This window comes from Desmodus rotundus, chromosome 4 (assembly GCF_022682495.2).
Source record: "Desmodus rotundus isolate HL8 chromosome 4, HLdesRot8A.1, whole genome shotgun sequence".
NCBI lineage: Eukaryota > Metazoa > Chordata > Mammalia > Chiroptera > Phyllostomidae > Desmodus > Desmodus rotundus.
Window position 1 is genome coordinate 117090316 of NC_071390.1, and position 22776 is coordinate 117113091.

A 22776-nucleotide genomic window follows, 5' to 3' on the forward strand; every position below is an offset into this window, starting at 1 on the left:
TCATTTTTATATATGGTGTGAGATGTGGGTCAAAGTTAGTTATTTGCATATGAATATCCAAGTTTTCTAGCATCATTGTTTGAAAAGACTAACATTTCTTAACTAAATTGCCTTTACATCTTTGTCAAAAATCAGTTGTCTATATATTTATATGTGCGCTGGACTATTTTGTTTATCATTTCAACCTTCTCGTTTATCTTTTATCTATTTGTTTATCTTTATGCCAATACCACACTGTGTTGATTGCTGTATTTTTATAAGTCTGGAAATCAAGCAGTGTTATTTCTCCACTTTTGTTCATCTTTTAAAAATTGTTTTAACAACTCCAGATACTGTGCAGTTTCATGTGAATTTTACAATCAGTTTCAAGAAAAAAGCCAGATGAGAATTTGGGATTGTGTTGAGTCTAAAGGAAAATTTGACCAGACTGAGTCTTCCAGTGTGCGAACATGGAATGTCTCTCCGCTTTTTTAAGCTATCTTTAACTTCTCTCATCAGTGTTCTGTAGTTTTTCAGTGTACAGGTCTTTCACATCTTTTGCCAGATTTATCTTAAGTATGTTGTCTTTTACAAATGATATTGTTTTCATCATTTTCATTTCCGACTGTGTCACTATCACATAAAAATACAATTGACTTTAATATTTGGTCTTGTATCCTGCAGTCTTGCCACACTCACTTACTAGTTCCGACAGCTTATTTGTAGTTTTCATAATTTTTTATAACTTTTATGAAGATGCAGTTCACAGATTATGAAGTTCACTCTTTTAAAGTATACATTTCGATGGTTTTTGGTGCATTCAAAGTGTTATGCCACCATCGCCACTCTCTAATTTTAGAACATTTTCACCACCCCCCAAAACAAATCAATACCCATTAGCAATCACTCCCCATTTTTCCCGTCTCAATAGCCTCTGGCAATAACTGATCTGTTTTCTGTGCCTTCAGTTTTGCCTTTACCAGAACATCATTTAAGTGGGATCATACAATATGTGGCCTTTCGCTGCTGGCTGCTTTCTCTTAACATGATGCTTTCAAAGTTCATCCATGTTGTAGCATTCTTTTTTATGGCTGAATAATATTGTATTATATGGACTCTTTTATTCATTGCTCAGTTGGTGGACAATTTGATTGTTTCTACTTTTAAACTATTATTCATAATGCTGCTATGAATATTTGTATATGAGTTTTTGTGTGGTGATTCCATTAATTTTAAACTCAGTTTGTTACAACAAAAATATTTCTTTTTGCAAAAAGGAAAAATAGTGGGGGGTTGGGGGGAGAAGCAATCATGGTAAATAGCACTGTCACTGAAGATTTAAAAGAAGAAATGAGACTAGAAATGGTCTTCTAGGATGGGTCAGGTTATGTAGAAACCTGAAGGGGAACGTGAGGGAAGGAAAGTACATTGACTGGAGCCCAGGCTTGGTGCCAGGAAGGGATAGAGAATAAATATTACAGGCCGATCAAGGGCACGATGAAGGGTCTTAAACACCAAGCAGAGGTGCGTGGGCATGAGTATTCAGGCACTAGGAAGCACTATAAGTCTTTGTTCCAATGAGTGATATAATAATGTGATGTTTTAGGGATATTTATCTCATAGCAGTGTACACAATGTATTACCTAAAATGTGGAGCATTTGTGAGAGGAATACAGTAAGTCCTCACTTAATGCTGTCAATAGGTTCTTCAACTTTTAAGTGAAAATGACTATAACAAAACCAATCTTATCATAGGCTCATTCATAAAAACTAGTGTTAAGTTTCTACAGCATCTCATCAACATTATAATGAAACAACATGATTCCAGGACCTCCTGTACCAGAGAGGAGGCCATTGTGTCCAGTAAAGTGGAAAGAAAGGAATAAATAAAAGTAACACTGCCTTAAGTATAGTAGACGTGCAATCCCAACAACTTTTTTTGCAAAAGTAGAAAAATCCATCCTAAAATTAATGTGGAATCTCAAAAGTCTCAGAATAGCCAAAACGATCTTGAAAGAGAACAATGTTGGAGGTCTCACACTTCCTGACTTCAAAACTTAGTATAGGGGAGGGGATTTGGAAGAAGATGGTCAAAAGGTATAAATTTCCAGTTATAAGATAAGTAAGTAGTAGGGAGGTAACGCACAACATGATGAGTATAGTTAAACTGCTATGTGGTATATAGGAAAATTGTTAAGGTAGTAGATCCCAATAGTTCTCATCACAAGAATCTTTTTCTTTTTCTTATACTGCATCTGTATGATGTTAACTAAACCTATTGCAATTGTTCCACAATATATATCAATCAAACCAATGCTGTCTGCCTTAACCTTATACAGTGATGTACAACAATTATTTCTCGATAACCCAGGAAAGAACATACTACAAAGTTACAGTAATCAAAATAGTGTGGTACTGGCATAAAGACAGACATATAGACCAACAGAATAGAATAGAGGGCCCAGAAATAAACCCTTGTATAAATGCTAAGATTATTTTTTAACAGGGGTGCCAAGACTATTCAATGGAGAAAGGATAATGTTTTCAACAAATGATGCTGAGAAAACGGGATATCTATATGCAAAATTAAAAAAATGAAGAAGGGCTGTTATCTCACACCATATCTAAACTCAACATAGATCAATGATCTAAATGTAAGAGTTAGAACTATAAAACTTAGAGGAAAACATAGGGAAAAGTTTCATGATACTGGATTTAGCAATCATTTCTTAGTGTGACACCAAAAGCACAGGCAACAAAAAAATAGATAAATTAGACTTCATCAAAATTAAAAACTTTGAGGCAGCAAAGGATACTATTAAGGGAAAAGTAGGCAACAGAAGAGGAAAAAATATTTTGCAAGTCATATGTCTGATAAGGGATTGATATCTAGAATATATAAATAACTACAACTCAATAACAAAAACCTGATTAGAAAATGGGTAAAAGACTTAAATAAACATTTCTCCAAAAAGATATATAAGAGGCCATTAAGCACATGAAACAATGTTCAACATCACTAATAATTAGGGTAATGCAAATCAAAACAACAATGAAATACTACTTCACACCCATTAGGATGACTGTTATATAAAATAACAACAAGTATTTGTGCGAATGTGGAGAAATTGGAACCCTTGCGCATGCGGGTAGCAATGTATAATGATGCAACTGCTGTGGAACATGGCATAGCAATTCATCAAAATTAAAAATAAAAGTACCGTATGATTCAGCAATTCCACCTCTGGATATGTACTCCCCCCTCCCGAAGTGAGGGCAGGAATATAAATGGGTATTTGTTGTATGCTTACGTTCATAGCAGCGCGGTTCACGGTAGCTAGAATATGGAAGTAACCCAGAACCCCATTGTCCACTGGCTGGGTCAACAAAAGTGCTTTACACATACATGGGATGTTGTTTAGTTTTTTAAAGGAAGGGAATGCTCACACGTGGCACAACATGGATGAACCTTCATAGCATTATGCTAAGTGAAAGAAGTCAGCCACAAAAAGATAAATATCATACAATTCTACTTACATGATGTACCTAGAGTAGTCAAATTCCTGAAGACAGAGGGTAGAATGGTGGTTGCCAGGCCCTGGGTGTGGGGGGAGGTGGGAATGGGAAGTTATCATTTAGTGGATATAGAACTTCAGTTTGGTATAATGAAAAGTTCTGGAAATTGATGGTGGTGGTGGTTTCAGAACAGTGTGAATGTATGAACTGTACACTTAGAAATGGTTAAAATGGTAAATTTTATATTATGTAAGTCTATCATCATAAAAATATAGTAGATGTGCAATAAATGTTTGTTGAATAAATAAACGGTTAAAAAGTCAACAGGGTTAGATAAGGTAAAGGAAAGGTAGGGGGAAAGTTTTAAAGCCATTGACAGAGATTGGGAAGTGGTAGAGACTTTGATTAACTGGGTTTCATATGATGTAACTATATGACATGACTAAAGTGAAAAAGTTTGGTGGACAGTTAAAACGTGGGTGAAATATTAAGCGTGAAAATACAAGAAAGTACCATAGCGGTGCTGTTCAAGCCAAGAGAGCGCTCTGGTTTGTTCTCAGGCACTGTTAGGAATTAAGCACATGCTGCCCTCCATTCCACCCTCCAATCTTACTTACAGGGTAGAGTCCTGTTGTGTTTAAGAAAGTGTTTTTCAACAATTCATTGACATTTGTATACTTATTATGATAAAGTAGACTTTTAAGGTGTCTACAAACTGGGTTTTAAAATAATTTAAATGTCTCACCTTGTTTCCATTAGATAGATAAAAATGCAAGGTTATGGGCTTGAAAAGATACAGTGGGAGTAGGGTAAGAAATCATAAAAGCTTTTATTAACTCATATCTGACCACATGCCATAAAGCAATAAATCCTGGGGTATTTGTCAAGTCAAGGCTTTCATCAAAAACTGATAAGATATCTAAAGCTGGAGCTGCCTGGATTTGCATAAACCACTAAAGGATTCTGTTAAGAAAAATGAAATATTACAGGACTTAGAAACTTGCATTTTGTGAGATGTCTATGGGAAGATTATCTTGAAATTATTTTTATTTCCTTAGAGGAACAAGAAATACATTAGCATGTTTCGTAGTGCTGCAGACTCATTAAACCCCAGCTTACATCTCCATCAGTAAAGCTAAGTTCTTTGTGGAATAGAATTGCTCATTTTGAACAAAGGCATCAGACAAACCACTTTGAGAATTCAGTCACACTAGTATACAGTCTCCCTGGATAGTGGCAGCAAAGTACTAACTGAAGGTCAGACTTCAGGGGTTCAGTGTTGAAAGGAAAAGCCTGTCCAGATGAGCCTGTTCAACCACTCCCATGCCCACAAATGCTAATTCATCTGACAGTATATTCAGCTTTTAAAACAAAGGTTCAAACAGCCATAAAGAAAGAGATTGATAGATTGGACCATATAAAATTTAAAACTTTTGTGCTGCGAAATGTGCCAAGACAAAAAAATAAAAGCTTGCAATGTATGATGGGGTTTACATTTTAAATATGTAAAAAGTGCATAACCTTGAAACCATTTTCTACCCATTATAAAGAATGAGAAAGAAAGAATATGTCGCTGTTCAGGGTGCAGGGGAATCTCACACATTGCTGGTGGGAATATGAATCACCGTAACCTTTTTGGAAAGTAGCAGTATACATCAAAATTTAAGTACACACTGACCCAGCGATGCCATTCTTCGGAATTTGTTTTATTGAAATAAAAGCATCAATATCTGAAGATAAATTAATCAAAATATTTATTTTAACATTGCTTGTAGTGATGTAAAAGAAAAAATTGGAACAACCTGAATGTCCATTAATGGGAGAAAGGTTAAATAAATTATGGTACAGCTATTAGAAAGAATGAGTTAAATCCAAATCTATGACCTGGAGGGTTTCAATATAGTAAATATAATATATTTATGATATAGTATGAAATAAAGGAGCAAATTGCAGAGTAATTTGTAGAGTCTTAATTCCTTTTTGTTAAAAAAGAAAATAACAGCCCTGGCTGGTGTGGCTCAGTGGATTGAGTACCAGCCTGCAAACCAAAGGGTCACCAGTTCGATTCCCAGTCAGAGCACATACCTGGGTTGTGGGCCAGGTCCCCAGTTGGGGGTGTGCAAGAGGCAACCACACATTGATGTTTCTCTCTCTCTCTTTCTCCCTCCTTTCTCCTCTCTAAAAATAAATAAATAAAATCTTTTAAAAATTAAAAAAAATAACCATTATGCTTTAATGTCTTTGTATGAATAAATAAATGAGAGCCAAACATGAACCAATGAGTATGATTAGTCTGGGGGTTTTTTTTGTACCTAATATACATTTATTTGCACATAAGGTCCTATAAAAATTATAAGCAAAATGGACCTTAGGTGAAAAGAATAGGATTAATTATAATTAATTTTTGATTTATAAATCACTGTCTGACCAGTAAACACATTTTTGTGTGGCAGCCTAGTAATTGATTATATGAATATAAAATAATATATTTAATCAGTTGCCTGTTGCTGAACATTTTATATGGTTTGAAAACATTTTATTAATAATGCTAGGTAGCCATTTTTATATACTTTCCAAATATATTCTTAGCACAAATTCCTAGAACTGAAATTGCTAGGTTAAAAAAATACCTACATATATACCTATATGTATGTAGACAGATGTACATATAAAATATATAGAGATATAGATATCTTTTGACCCAGGAATATATTTTTTATTTTTGAATATTTTATTTATTTTTAGAAAGAGGGGAAGGGAAGGAGAAAGAGAGGGAAACATCAGTGTGCCAAACAGCTGGGACCTGGAACAGCTGGGCCTCCTCAGGCATTTTCCTGCATTTGGATGTGGCTTCTCTAGCATGTTGACTTCAGGATAGCTAGACTTCTTACATGGCACCGTAGGGCATCCCAATAGAGAGCCACGTAGAAGCACTGTCACCTTTTCTAACTTAGCCCCGGAAACCATAAGACACCACTTCCATTTTACAGGCCCACCCAGGCTGAGGAGAGCACACCGACTCCCATCTGTCAAGGGAGAAGTGTCAACACTGTAGACCGTGTGTATGGGACTGAGGCGCTGCGTTGGTGTGGTCATCTGGGGAAAATACAGTCAGCTTCACTCGTTGTTGAGACTTTTGATACATCTGCCAAATAGCCGCTCCAAATATTGTACAGTGATGCAAATGATTCTTCTTGAGACTGTTACACAGGCTATTGTTATTCATTCCCAAATTTGCCAATCTGATCTGCAAAGATGGTGTCTCATTATTTTTAATTTACACTTTTGGTTACTACTGAAGTTTATTGGACATTTTTATTTCTTTTGTGAGCTGCTGGTTCACGTCTTTCAGAGAAATGATAGTCATAATAGCTGAAATTGTGAATTAGAGTCAGAGTGCAGTTAGCTCCTACCCCTTCCTTTTACTGGTAGGGAAATTCGGTTACAAAGAGCCCGAAGTTCAAAGTTCTGTAAGCTCATGCAAAGCTTATGTCAGGTAACTCAGCACTTCGAATTGATAGTAAACACTTTGGGTGGATGTGGCAGTGATTAAAAATAATTTGTCATTTAGAACTATAGTGGATTGAAAATAACATTATTGTAGAAATGTTGTAGAAAGGAACCCTGTGTCTGTGGAGAGGATCCTCCCTATATAACATGTCCTAGAAAAGTTTTCAGTACAATTCCAAAGTACATCGCCAACAAAATTGTATACGATTAACAAACTCCTTTTTGCTTGCACTTACCCAGCATGAGTCAGGCTCTGTGTTGGGCCTGGACACGCAGTGGTATGCAAACAGGCTGTCTGCGCACATGGAGCTTTTCCATTGCTGGGAGCCCTGGACGTTAAATAGTAAAAAATATAAATACACAACTGCGAGTCGCAGTGAGTGTTGTGAAGGAAACTGCAGGGTGCATGAAGCATAAAGCAGGGGGTCTGTTTAAATATCTATTTAAATATCAGTGAGGAAATGACATGGCAGCTGAAACCTGAAAGATGAAGAAGAGATATCTAGGCAAGAGTTAGGGGAAGGGTTTTTACTGAGTCTACAAAGACCCAAAGAAAGGGGGAAAGTTGGTGTGTTTGAGGAACTGAAAGGAAAATTGGTGTGACCTTAGGGGAGTGGGCAGAGATGAGGCCAGAGAGGCAGGCAAGGCCAGGGCAGGGGAGCCAATGATAAAGATTCTGGACCTTCTCTGACCATCTTGTTCAGAGATCCCTTGGCTACTATGCAGAGAAAGGGCTGGAGTCAGGTAAGTATGTATTGAGTAAATGGATTAGTCATCCAGGCAAAAATGAGAGTGTCTTGGACAAGGATGCTGATGGTGGATGGGCACAGTTACTGGACTTCTACTTGATATTTCAGTCTGGTCCTTGATTCTTTGCGTATCACAGGGCACTGGAGTGTTTAGCCCTTATTGATAGTGTCTTCTTCTAAATCCATCACTAAGACAGCAGAGTGACTTCAGCGTGGTCGTGTGGTGCCAAGGCTGTCCAGAAGGAAATGTGGTTTTCTGATCTGATGCTCCAGCTGGCAAGGGAGGGAAAGACACCTCCTGACTCCTCTGCCTTCTCGTCACCCCACTCGAGAGGCAGAGGAGGAAGAGCAGGGAGGTAGCCGAGGGTTTCTCAGCAGAATAGAACTGAGTGGGGTTGGAGCAGTTCAGAGGGAAATGGTAATGACATGGAGGTCCTCTGTGTTTCAGGCTTTGTGGTCCCCATTGTCTTATTAAAACTTGTGATTTTTTGGCTGCAGTCTCCCGAGAAAGAAATCCTTTGTAAGAAAAGTTGCCTTCCATGAGGAAAAAAAAAGAAGCGTCTTTGAACTAGAATTCTTATCGAATTAAATTGATTATTATCTGCAAACAGATACCAAGAACGCGCTATGTATGTACCAGGCACTGTGGTGAACTGACATCTCTCATTTACCCCTCACCATGGCTTTGTGAGATGGGTGTTCTCACGCTCAGTTTACAGATACAGAAATTGATCTTTAGTGTGAAATGTCATTATCTACTCTCTGTTTTCATAGAAGAATGATGAAGAGAGTCATCAAAACTTCACTTCACCCCAAGTTTAGCTGAAATGAGCAATGGCCTAAATGCCATCTAAGTGCATTTAAACAGGACAGAACCTGGAATGAATTCAAGTCATCTTTGCACCTAAAACAAGTGTCAAAATGTAGAAATAGGACGCTTGTTGTCAGGTTAAATTGACCATGGTGAGACAGCCACCAGCAGAGTCAGTTAGCACTCAGCCTCAGGTAGCCGTGGGCCCCACCCCCACTCCCTTTCCCAGTCTCCGGTGTGTTAAGAACACTACACCAAAATAAAAAGCTTTTCTCATAGTTGCATCAAAACTTACAGACTTCTAGAACACAAGCATTTCAAAAAGGACAGGCGAACATCTGCTCTGCTGATGTTTACGCGGAGATAAAATCAGATGAAAGCCATAGAAATTATTAAACCCATACCTGTTACTACAGAGCTTTTTAAAAGCAATTAAATTCCAGATATTTTAATTTCATTCTTTTATTATGATTATTATCCATCTGTCTAACATGATCCGGGCACATGCTAGGCTCTGAGAATACAGAACTATAAGACATTTATTCATTTATTAAATATGTATACCCTTCCTCATACCAAAAGGTATATGAAATGGTTTATAATAAATGACATCATTCCCAACTTCAAAAAATAGGGAAGATTGACAAGGATGCTGACAATAAATACCCTGGTAGAGCTATGCCAAAGATCTGCCATAGCACAGGGTGGATGAGGAGGGGAACACCTAACACAGATTGGGGCGAGGGAGTGGAGCGCCCCCAGAGACGAATCAATGGGCTACACCAAAACCGTCAACACAGTCTTGTTCAATGTGTGTTTCAGGTTTTGCTCTGTTGGCCTCTTTCCTTGATAACTTGGTCCTAGGAGACATACCATAATTTAAGCAGAGTATATGTGGATGGGCTCAGTCACAGAGTTGCTCTTCCATTTAGCTGTGATCTTTAAATGCCCTGGCTGGTGTGGCCCAGTGGCTTGAGCGCTAGCCTGCAAACCTAAAGGTCACCGGTTTGATTCTTGTCAGGGCACATGCCTGGATTGCAGACCAGGTCCCCAGTTGGGGTCTTGTGAGATGCAACCAATTGGGATGTTTCTCTCCCTCTCCTCTTCCCTTCCCCTCCCTCTAAAAGTAAGTCAGTCTTTAAAAAAGGAGAAGAGGATTCTTAGGTGTATCTTCTGTTCCTTCAGCAATTCCTCTACATCTTTGAAGCTTATTCATACGTTGCCCGCCCCCGAGAGTCCCGTTAGTGCAGCAGTGATCAGGTCCGTCTGCACAGCCACCACGGTTTAGAGGCATCCAGCTGCATGTCGGCCTGTGGGTGGGCCCACATCATGGCGGACGTCTTCCAGTCAGCTGCTCAGCCTGAATCGTGTATAGGTTTCATACGATTTCAAATCCACTTGTTCATGACTTTAGTTGCTTGAATCTATTTGTTTACGACAATGACAAAGACTGAAGAAGAAGAAGTGTTTTCAGAAGGAAAGTTGCTTTGATACAAGAACAAAGTAAGTCATGCCCGGGTGTCATCATTCTGCATCTGTTGTCATTGATAAGCAAGCAGTCAGCAGCCCAGCTGCAGAGTGGCCCGCTGGGGGCTTATCAATAGGAACATGTGGAGAAACAGCTATGGCAAGGGAGGAACATTTGGACTACAAATACTGAGAGTTTGTGAGGACTACTTAGATTTTTGGTTGGGTAAGGTGATTCTTCATAAACCTAAAAACTCTCTGAAGACCCTTGGGGCATCGGCTCTTGCCTTGGCGAGGCCCTCCTCATTTGCCCACCTACCAACACTGGAACTCAGCTCTTTGGTTGGCTGCCGAGTCTCCTGAGTGCCTCCTCGTATGAAAAGGTACACCTCATTAAATTTGGACTTTATTCCTTCACCTCCCCTTGCCTGGAACAGTGTGATTAAGCTATCATTTCTATGGAGCATATTATCTCTTTATTTGGCTTATTAAGCAAGGTTATCGTGTATGCTATTGGCTTGTGACATTATAATTCCCACAGTGAACTTGTGCAAAATATATTACTGGCAATGACAGAAATAGTCTCTGAGTATAACTTTTGCTGCCTCCCCAAAACAAAAACAAAGCGATCTGCAGGTCCAAGTCTAAGAGCAGTTGCCGTTTTCTTCCATGTGTCCGGTTGACACGTGGAAAAGGGCAGACTATAACCCGAAGTGCTCACCCTCTACGGCTCTTCTCCCTCTGTGACGGCTCATTATGGAAGTTGTGTGCTTTCTGGTTTCATTAACCCCCATTTTTAACCAGGGTGGATTTCTGCCCATTGTAACCAAAGGGCCTGGACTAAAACAAATACGAAAAGTACAAGTTTATGCATCTTTTTATCTGGCCAGCAAGTCAATGGCTTAAATCCCTCAGGTATATCTATTTCTGAAGTCCCATTTACTTAAGTCTTATCAAAGAAATTTTCAATTCTTGGCTCAGTTAATATTTAGCCACTGAGGGAATGAGTGATTGAAAGAAACCAAGGTGAGTTATTCCTCCTGATTTGTCTTCTTCTAATTTCATTGAGGAATTTGAATTTTCAATTGACAACTAGCATTTCTCTTATTCACTCAGTAAGTAAATATGTAACTAGCAACTGCTGTGTTCCGGCCGTGGTTTATAGGTGCCAGGAATATAAAGATAAATAGGACATGGACCTTGGCCTTCGAGAACCCACAGTTTGGTGGGGGAGACTGACAAATAAACTGGTAATTACAATAAAGTAAATGCTATTTAGGGGTGATGCTGGGTGCCATGGAAGTACACAGGTACAGCCCCCGATCAGCCTGGGGGAGAGCTCCAGGAGGTGGTCAAGGAAGCCTTCTTGCAGGAGCTGATGAAGGAACCGAGTCTGGAAGGATGAGTAGGAGGCAGCCAGAGGAAGAGGCTGAAGAAGGTGTGCCATGTACGTGGCCTAACATGGGCAAAAATAGAAAGTGAAAGAGAGTCCAGGTTCTTTATGCCAAATTATAGTTTTTGTATAAAGTTTTGCTCCCAAAAATTATCTTTCAGAACAAAGAGAGTTGACTTATCTGTAGGCCTCTGGAAACCTTTTATTTTACAGAGCACTCTCTCAATTACTTTATTTTGAACCACATAGAATTGTTTAGGAAAGACACAATAGCCTCCATCACTGCTGGTTCGTATGTTTTTTAGAGATCATTTGATAAAAGAAGCAAAGAGCCCTGGCTGAGCAGCTCAGGTGGTTTGAGTGTCGTCCCCATACGCCAAGGCTGTAGGTTGGATCCCGGGCAAGGCACATACAAGCATCAACCAAAGAATGTGTAAATGTGGGGAACAACAAATCGATGTTTCTCTTTCTCTCTCTCCCTCCTCTCTCTCTAAAGTCAACTTTAAAAATATTTTTTAAAAAGAAGCAAAGAAATTCAGTATGGATTTAGTAAATATTTTGGGAGGTGGGAGTGAGAAATGACTTCACAATTGCAAGTCTTAGATATCATTGCAAATAAGCCTTTTAAAAATCACTTTAAAGCGAAATACAATTAGTGGTCACTTTGTGGAGAATCATGAGTATACTCCCACAGGATGAATGGAAACATAAAACTGTTCTTATTTTAAGCAAATGGATGTTTGTGGCTTGAGATAAAATTTCCAATGATAGCATCATGTACAGATGAATTTTTTAGTTTCAAGATAGTTGAGTAACAGCCATTTTCACTTCCTTCTCCTTTTTCAAATCCATGAAGAATAAAGAGAACAAGAAACAGAAAGGCAGAAGTCATTTTTGAGGCTGCTAGGAGATGTGGGGAACCCTGAACTAGGATTTGTGGAGACTGAAAAGGGGTGGAGGAATGGCAAGAAAGCAAAAAGGTCGAGTCTAAGTGCCCACAGTACATGCACCCAAAGAACCCATGAAAAGCTTAGAAATAAAGGCATGGGGGGGACCACAGGAGATAGTGGCGGTGGCGGGGGGGTGATGCTGAGAACAGGGATTTCAGGAGGAGCAGTTGTACCCCATTCCACACAGATGGGTAACCAGGCCTCCTCCTCCTCTACATAAATGAGAAGGTTATGCTTTGGAGAAAGTAAACCAGAAGACAACCAGACTCTGAGATCTCAGGCACAGAGGAGGTCAGGAGCGAGGAGCCCTAATTTGTACACTTGACAGTGAATACCAGCCGCCTGGATATGCAGATGTTGGAGGACCCACGCCTCTAGAGAAAATGAACCACCCCAGAGAAAAACCTGGAGATTCCGACACTTGAGAGCCCCTAAGTAGAGAAGACTCTAATGTCCACCAGTATCTCTTCTCCCTCTTATCTTTTTTACTGAAAGAATGCCCCTAAGTTTTGGCAAGGAAACTGGCTGCCTAGATAGGACCACATTTCCCAGGTTCCCCTGCAGTGAGATATGAACACTAACTAAATTCTTATCAATGGTATGAGCAGCTTCTACTTCACCCTCTTAAAAGAAACTTGCTTGTCTTCCTGCTTTTCGCATTCCTTCAAGGGTAGGTTGTGAGTGTGGTGCTGGAGGCAAGGACACCCTGGGGACAGTGGAGCAGCAAATAGCACAGAAAGAGTGGTAGCACCGATTTGTCCAGCACCACCCGTCAACTGTGGAGTGTTGAAAGAGAAAGAAATGAAATCCCACCTTGTTTGAATCCCTCTATCTGGGAGCCTCTTGGTTTTAGCAGCTTAGCCTGTAACCTAACTACTGTCCTGTGTATATTTAAAAAACAACAAACAAACAAAAAACACTTGGCTTTTTGTCTGAATACTCTGGAGTGAAGTCTGCCAGTTCATAACATGTGCTAGCTGCAAAACAGCTTTTTAGTGCTTCGTTATTAAATATGAATGGACAGCTAAGAATCAGTAGCCATGTGATTAAAGCATCCAGCATGAAAGGCAACAACCCAAGTGAAGAAACAGGAAAAGGGAACTCAGAGGAATCAGAGGCAATGCAGGGAGCGGAAGAAGGCTTCGAAGAAAATGTAGCCAAAAGCTCAGAGATAAGAGAAAGACATGGCCTACAAGAAAAAAAGAGCAGGATGCTATTCATTCAGGGAATAAAAAAGAACTCTTGGAAATTAATCATTTGAGTCAGATAGTTCAATAAATGGTTGGCAGATAAAGTTGCAGAAAATTCCCAAAAAATGGTGGGAAAAATCAGAAAAGTGGAGAACATTGCATTAAGTCTGACATATTACTAATGTGAGTTTCTGAAAGAGTGAGAAGAAAAAATAGCAAGCATAATTATCAAAAATCATCAAAAACAGTTTGTATATTATTGAGTTATAAAATGTCAGAGTGGAAATAATATAGTATTTCCAGATTGATATATTATTTAATCAAATATGTAGGCATAATTAAATTATAGTATTTTAAATTAATATATTTTAAGGACACATTTGTCTGTAATTCAACTAAATCCCTAAATTATAAGTTGACCAAAAAGCCAAAAGGTGGGGTCAGGGAGAGAGAGTAGCCCTGGATCCCATCACAATTCACCCAGTAATGATTCCCCAAAGCTGAGAAGGGGGTTCACACGCTGGCCACGGCGTTGTATACCTGATAATGATTCCCAGATTTCTGAAACGAGTGCCTGAGTAACTTACGGTGCCAATTCCTGATGTAATCGTAAGATGCCACATGTTTAGTAAAGAATATGATGGGTTTAGTTTTAACATACTGCATTTGACATCAAAGTAAAGGTTTAGTCTATAGCTCTGAAAAACAAACTTTTATTAGCTTTTGACTTTTTTTTTAACCATAGCCGGTACTAAAATTTAGCTACTATACATTGGTTTGGCTGTACTGGTTGCTAAAATTCAGAAATACTCTGCACTCATTGGTAAATACTCCAGACTCACAGCTCCCCACCCCCCGAATGCCTTGCCTCCCCCAGCATCCTACTGTAGTAAGCCTTCCTTGACACTCCCACACCACCCCACAGCCCAGCAACTAGCAGGTTAACACATGGCCCAGAAGTGGGCCTCCAGAACCCTGTCCCAGCCTGAAACTGTCCTGTCTGCTCTAATTGTCAACATTTTTCATTTAACTCCTGCTTACGGTTCCTGAAGGCCAAACACATTTTCTACACATCCATGTGCTTAGTCTATGTCGTCACCGTCCACAAATCTAGTACCAGTCCTTTCTGAGTCCCTGGCAAGTCGCTCTGGCAATCTGATCTGCACACGGCTCCCCAATTCCCTCCATATTCTCACCTTCATGTCTTTGTGCTTATCACTCAGAAGGAGTTTTCCCTGATTTCTGAGTTTTATTCATGCTTCCAGGGCCTGTTCATTTTCTCCTTCTACCAGAGAGCCTGCCTCTCTTGAAACGGTAATTCCCTTCTTGAAACAACCACCCCTTTCTCACAGAACATACTACTTCCCATCTTATATTGAAGATATCTCAGTATTTTCTATAAAGTCTTTTTCATAGTGGGTAGGGGATAATTAATTGCGGAATAAATGAAAGCATGAGTCTAAACTGAAGGACTCTAGCCATTATCTTTGGCGTCTTGTTGCCAGCAGTTTTATCACTTCTTTAGCACGTGGAATTATCTTAGATTCCCCAAAAGTCTCTCTGGATCTGATTTTTATAATATAATATGTTAATGCATGCCAAGAAAATAAATAACTAAAACAACCAAAAACAAATGCAGAAATGTTTGCTGATTCTTAAAGTAAAGCTTTTGGTACTCTCAAGTTGTATTGTGGTTGCCTCTCTCTAACATAAAATGGTGATGGGAATTTTCCGTTTTCTGCATTGACTTGAATTTAATTAATTTTTCTGAAACGCTAGAGCAGAGCTTTTTCTTCTAAGGAGTGTTGCACTATTTGCTGGACTGCAGCAAATCAAGCTCCTGTTGTGACACCGGCAGCAGAGGATGAGTCACTGCTTTGGCGGGGACAAGTGTTGCCTGAAGTCAGATTCAAGAGCAGAATACCAGTGGTACCTTGCTACCAATAATCTCTGTCTAACCCTCACTCTCCTATTGCCCTTCACATAAGTGAAGTTAAAACCAAACTTCTAGTGTTGGGTTGAGGTTACAAATAATTTGCACTTAACGTGCTTGGTATCTAGACAGGTTTTCCTTTCCTTTGCATACGTCTAATTGCTTTTTCTCTTCTTTTAAGTAAGATTCAGGCAAAATATTGGCTCTGATAGGTTCCTCATGCGATGACTCTGACTGGATCTGGTTTGCCCGAAAGCAGTGTCTGGCATTTGCCGAGGTAGATTGTGAGGGAGAGGGGTATGAGCAGGAGGCGTTGGCCAAGGCCTGCAGGGTCCGTGAGGCTTTGATTGCCAGCCGCACCCTGCTGGCCTGAGCACCCAGCAAGATCTGCTCTGCAATGCAGTTTCTCAGCAGAGCTTTGTCAGATAGAGGGGAAATCAAACTTCCCTGGGATGCTATTTTCAATCCTCTAAAGCTAGAAAATGCTGACTGGGACGAAAAGTATCTCATCTTTTCCCTCTCACTTCCCCTCCTTCTTCAATGATACCTTTTCATGAAAAGGTCATTTGTATCTTATATGTGGGAGGTGAGGGTAAATGAAGCTACTGTATTTTGCCTTGTATAACGCGCCCCTGTGTATAATGTGCACCCACGTTTTGGGCCCAAATTTTCAAGAAAAATAATCTTTTAATTTTTTTAGTTCAATTTTTTATTTATCTATATTTACAAGCAAAACTGGTTATCATATTCTAGGGTATTATTTTGCATACAGATATCATTCTTGCTTTCTGGAGTTACATTCTTAACACATAAGCATAAATAAAAGAATTTAAAACATTTATATAGATACAGAATTAGATACAGAATTGGTACTACCCATGTATAATGCACATCCTTATTTTTCCCTCAAAAATTTGGACAAAAAAGTGCACATGATGTACAGCAAAATACGGTAGCTGAGGCCCAGATAACTCATGGGGCAGGAAGGAAAGCAGGCACCGTAGCATGGAGGGCAGTTACTCTGTTGTACACACTGTTTCTCAGAGCAACTGTCAGAGGCAGAACCCTGAGCGGAAGACTCCACTGGCCGTTTTCCTCCTTACTGGAATTAGAACTATGGCAAGAGTCAGCCCAGCCGCCCTGAGTCAGACTGCAGACGTTTTTATTATAACATACTGAGTGCCCTACTGAGCTCATCAGGCGGGCCATCCTGCAGTGTCTTCAGCAAGGATAATTCACTAGGTGGAAGAATCTCTTGTTTGATTGGGAAACTTTAGGCTTCTGTCAACGCTGAAGGTAAGCGTGTGGAATGAAGAGAAGGCCCTGGACTCATCCTCTGAAATTGGGAAGTGGAGGGTAAAGGGAGATAGGCAGTCGTCATTACCCTTCCTGACGTCAGAGAATGGCCTCCAGCTTCTTGCCTCTATGGCAGCATATTCTACAAAGGTGTGTCCTTCAAGCACTCTGTTATTTTTAGTAAAGTACTTTAGTTCTCAAAAAAATTAGAATGCATGCAGAGTTAGCCCTCTGGAAGTCCTTCCCATGTACCTGCCTTTTAACAAGCACTGTCGAACGTGAGAGAAAGGGATGCACTGTCACTAGGGCGAGGGAACTGCATGTAATCCAAGCTTTGTGCGCGGTGGCGATCATCTGTCATGGGGTGTGTGGGACAAGTAAGGCTGAAAACTACTCAGGCGTGAGACCCTTTCACAAACTATTTTCTCTCTTTCTGCCTCGTAAGCTAAGACTGGGGGCCCAGATGTCATCAGGACCTTTTGAAGCCCTTGAGTCTCTCTCTTGCTAGATCCAGCCTACATGAGGATAGCCTTTTCTCACCTGGCTCCTGTGTTGTGAGTGACTGGTAATATATCAGCCATGTTTGCTGTTGTGTGACCTAGCAGGTGCTGAGTGGCAGCTGGCAGTGACTCTGCAATCCAAGAAAAGCTGTTTTGGCTGTCAGAGTCACAGAGGGCTCTCAACTCAGTTGCTCTTCCCCCCCCGCCCCATAGTCTGAAGCCTTTCAGTTAATAACTGGGAGGGGGAGACCCCTAGAGAGTTCTGATGGGCTTGGCATGAGATGCTTTGTACTTAAAGTGTGCCACAGGGTTTTATCAAGATAAATAATATGTGAAGCTGAGGACTGTATGTGGTAGACCCCCCAAATAAGTAAGTAAATGAATAAAACATCGCAGCAGCACCGAAGGGGGATTAATCTTTCAAGTGGTAGGGCTGAGGGGATCCACTCCGCTTATCACCCTGATGCAGGCTCTTCGCACAGACAGGCCCGGAGCACGATTTGTTTGTTTCCCACTGAAAAGTCAGGGCGTTGCGGGGAACGGCGCACTGCAATTTGTTTTCAGAGCACTCCCTTCATTCAAGTTATTAGAAAATATTTCCTTTTTTAGCATTACAAATTTATTTCTTAATTGTATTTTTTTCCATTACCATTTATCTCCATTAAGCCCTCTTCCTCCTCTCCCCTTCCCCCTTCCCCACCACAATCACCACACCATTGTCCATGTCCATGAGTCCTTTTTCCTTTTTGCTTGATCCCTCCACCCCTTAACCCCCCGACCCCAGAACTGTCAGCCTGCTCTCTGTCTGGGAATCTGTCTCTATTTTGCTTGTTAGTTCAGTTTGTTCATTAGATTCCATTATGAGTGAAATCATATGGTATTTGTCTTTCTCTCACTGGCTTATTTCACTTAGCAAAATGGATTAAAGACTTAAATGTTAGACCCAAAACCATAAAATCCTAGAAGAAGACATAGGCAGTAAAATCTCAGACATTGCTCCTATTTTTTCTGATATACCTCCTCAGGCAAGGGAAACAAAAGAAAAACTAAACAAATGGGACTACATCAAACTAAAAAGTTTTTGCCCAGCAAAGGAAACCATCAACAAATTAAAAACACAACCTACTGAACAGAAGACATATTCCCTGATACATCTGGTGAGGGATTAATAGCCAAAATTTATAAAGAACTTGCAAAACTCAACCCCCACCCCCCAAAAAAATCCAATTAAAAAATGGTCAAAGGACCTGAATGGACACTTTTCCAAGGAGGACATACAGATGGCCAATAGACAAATGAAAATATGTTCAATGTCACTAATCATCAGAGAAATGCAAATTAAAACCACAATGAACTGGGGGGAGGGGTGTATAAGGGGACTAAACGGTAATAGAAAACATATAATAAAGATTTTTTAAAAAGAAGTACAAATAGGTGGTTACAGAATAGCCATGGGGTTGTAAAGTACAGTATAGGACATGGAGTAGCCAAAGAACTTATATGCATGACCCATGGCCATGAACAAAGGTGTGGGGATTGCCTGAGGGAGTGGGGGTGCTGGGTGGAGGAGGGCAAAGGGGGACAAATTGGTACAACTATAACAGTATAAGCAATAAAATAAAATTGAAAAATAATACAAAAATAAACTTGTTTCACATACAACTGTAAAGCCACACCCACACACAAAACCACAGTGAGGTATCTCCCACCTGTCAGAATGGCTGTCATCAATAAATCAAAAACACGTGCTGGGCAGGATGTGGGGGAAGGGGAACCCTTTTGTACTGTTGGTGGGAAAGCAGACTGGTGCAGCCACTGTGGAAAGCAGTATGGAGTTACCTCAAAAGTTAAAAATGGCTCTGCTAATGACCCAATGATTCCACTTGTGGGAATTTATCCGAAGAAACCTGAGACACTAAATTTGAAAGAATATAAGCACCCCTATGTTCATTGCAGCATCATTTACAATTGCCAAGGTTTAGAAGCAGCCCGAGTGTCCATCAGTAGATGAGTGGATGAAACAACTATGGGACAGTTACAGAGTGCTGCTTGGCTGTAAAAAAGAAAAAACATTGCTTGAAATAACTCTTACTGAGTCAGAACTGGCGTCTTCCTAGGAAAAGCGCACATTTGAGGAACTAGTGTTGCTCGGACACAAAAGCCTGTGTTTTCCACTTTGGGCAGTCCTCTCACTTGCAATGAGCTGGAACCACAAGCAAATCAGCCTGGAAGTAGTTATTAAGTGGCTCTTTGCCCCCCCACAGTTAAGTTGGCCACATAAAGAGTGCAAGCAAGCAGGGGACAAAAGCTCATGGAGCTCACACTCAACTCGGCTTGAAGAGATAACGTACACGTGGATTTTAAATAGGAAGGTGCAATCCAGGATGAATAAATTCTTTAGAGGCACTAAATTTCACTAAAATACCAGGCACCCACCACAGCAGTTGTCGTTCAGAGTCTACTAAAGTCTCCATCTCCGCAAAGACCCCTAGGATCGTTTTGGAGGGAGAACAGTGCCTCTCAGAACATACCTATTGGCCCTTTACCCTGAGTCTTGCAGCCTGTCTGTGGAGTTCAATGCCATTATCAGGATATAGGTTTGTAGCCATCCTAGAAAAAAGGAGAATACGCTTATCTCGCAGTTCCTTGATCTCTCATTTTAAATTGTCTATGTATCTATTATGGCCTGAGTATCTGACATATTGCAAACATTCCTTGTTTATCCAGAATCATAGGCAATTTGAAAGAGGGTTAACATCACTTTCTCACTATTCAGAATACCGTCACATCCCAGTGAGATTTAATGTTCTGAGATTGAGATGAAATAAGATAAAGAAACCTTTTTCGCATGTTTGAGAAAATCTGAGTTACTCTGAAAAATATCTACAGCTCTTTAACTTTCTTTTTTCCTCCTTGTTTTCTTCTTTCTCCCATTTTGCTTCCATATTTCCCACTCGTCTCCTTTCCTCGTCTCTCTTCTCTTTTTCACAATAACTAAGAAAGGCCACATAATCGTCAACACACACCCATTTGTTAATTCAATGAATTTCTTTTCTTTTTAATTGATTTACTTTTATTTTTCAATTGTAGCTTACATTCAGTGTTATTTTGTAGTCATTTCAGGTGTATAGCATAGTAGTCAAACAATCATGTACTTTACCAATCAATTAATTTCTTAATATTAGCATTATAGTAGCTTTTTTGCCTACTTACTATGTGCTAGACATTCTGCTAAATGCTTTATATACAGTATTTAATTTAATCCTTATAAGTCAATAAGCTGTATGTTACTATTATCCCTATGTTACAGGCAAAAGACTTAAGAGATTATGGAACGTGCCCAAAGTCCAATGGCTAGTAAGTGAGTTGAGACTCAAACCCAGTGTCTGACTCCAGAGCTCGGGTGCCTCGCAGAGAGTGAGCTCTCAGTCAGATAGAGTCACCAAGACGCACTTTCAGATGTGGCACAACAGTAAGAGCGTGGCATTTAGAATTCAACAGACTTAGATTGAATCTCAGCACTGCCACTTACCGCCATGTAACTGGGCAAAAGCATTTCCCTTCGGAGCCTCAGTTTCCTCATCTATAAAATGTGGGGAAGAATTTACAGAGTTATTGCGAGATAGTACATGTGAAATTTTAAGCCTGACACATACCCAAAGTTTAATAAAGTTTACTGGTAGCATTATTTATAGGAAAAATAACATCTGTCCCTCTGCTATCAGCTTCATTTAATTATAAACATATTACAAAGTATCTTTGTATCCTCCATAACCATGGGGAATTTATCACTAATGACTGTGTCTGAAGATTTCTTGACTCCATCAATGTCTTCCTTCTGTACAGGTCTAGAGGTTAATAAGTTCTAAAATGTTCCATACGACGTGTGAAGGAGCGTTATGCAGCACTTCCATTTAGCAGTTCCTGAATGATCTTTCTTCAGCCTTTTGCCTAATACCCTCGGGCTTCATTCGTACTTTGGATATTGGTCTAGGGAAGGAATCCCTGAGAAACTGATGGAATGGAATAGAATATTCCTCAACCATGTGTCTTCTGATTTGAGCACCTAGACAGCTGGACAGCAAGCTCATGGTTCAGAGACCTGGTGTCTTCACTTAGCCTCTGACCTTGTTCAGCTAACTTAGCCTCTCTGGTCTGACGTGGAAAGCAAGTAGTGACTTCACCGTCACTCCCAACTCTTTAAAATTGTCCTGTGAAAGGCACTTGAAAAATACCAAGTGATGCTATTCAGCAGAAATGAATCTGGCGTGTGCAGATTGGATTTCCTGCATGAAATTTTATATTGAAGGAATTTCCTATTGAAAGTGCAGCATATACAAAAGGTAAAGGAGGCATAATCCTTTTTTAAAGTTATGCCCCAAATTATAAGTTCTTAAGTTGTGCTCCAAAACCAAGCTCAGCAGCCACAAAGTCTTGAGTTCAATGAAGCTTTCTTACTTCTTCAGTTAGGAAATGGAAGATTTTGTTGATCTCTGAGATAAAGTTTCAGTACTTGAGAAGCAACATAACCAAAGCCAAGCAGAGATGTCAGCAGTCCGCACATCAGCTCTGGCTCTGGCAGTGTCTGGGAGCTCGGTTAGTGGCTTTGGCGGCTCTCAGCTTGTTTTTTTGTATGCAATGCCTTCTCATCTGCATTTAGCCAAATTGACTGCCACATATGCAGTGACTTGTGTTGATAAATAGTTGTTGACTCTTGCATGGAAATGCCTAACTTACTGGGAAGTGTAATTTTTCTTGATTAGCCTTTCTCAAATATTTTTGACTTGGATCTAAAGCAAGAAATATGTTTTATATCAGAACATATGTGTGTATAAAGTTCTCTATACACACACATAAACACACATACAAGGTCTGTCCAGAAGGTATCTAGCCATATAATATGAAAAATAGAGACTTTTATTAAAGAAGATAGGATACAAAAAAATGTACATAAATGCTTCAATCCCCTTCAAAGTAGGCACCTTGGGACCTCACACAATTCTCCCAATCACCATCAGCTGCCCCATCATATTTTCCTGAAACTCATTGATGGTCTGAAATCTATTCCCTTTCAAAGGTGATTTTAGTTTTGGGAAAAGCCAGAAGTCACAGGGTGCCAAATCTGGGCTGTAGGCGGGCTGAGTCACCCAGTCACCTGGGTGATTTGATGTTTCTGCAAAAAACTCTGCATGAGACATGATGCATGAGCAGGCATGTTATTGTGATGAAGCTGCCAATCACTCATTGCACCATCCCTGAAAGCCTTCTGAATCACCTGGATAGTTTCTGCGGAGGCATGTTCAAGCTTCACACAAAATTTGATGCAGATTCATTGCTCTACTCAGTCATTTTGAATGGGACAGCCACACAGTACACATGCTCGCTCAATGGCATCTACCACCCACACTGACTTGTACAGTGAAGCCGTCATTGTTCACACATGAGCATTACAGTCCATTCTCCTTGGCTTTCTAGTTACATC

The 22776-nt window shown here is 40.0% G+C and overlaps 1 protein-coding gene across 6 annotated transcripts in view; it reads left to right on the top strand.

The window, feature by feature from the left end:
* Positions 1 to 22776, top strand: part of CRACD (capping protein inhibiting regulator of actin dynamics) — a 235594-nt gene that overhangs the window by 153948 nt on the left and 58870 nt on the right. Inside the window, exon 1 of one of the 6 annotated variants that reach the window (XM_053922840.2) lies at positions 9480 to 10415. The exons of the other annotated variants lie outside the window; for them this stretch is intronic. The gene's annotated coding sequence lies outside the window, so the exon portion shown is untranslated. Of the gene's footprint in view, positions 1 to 9479; positions 10416 to 22776 lie in introns of those variants that run through there. 6 annotated transcript variants of the gene reach the window in all.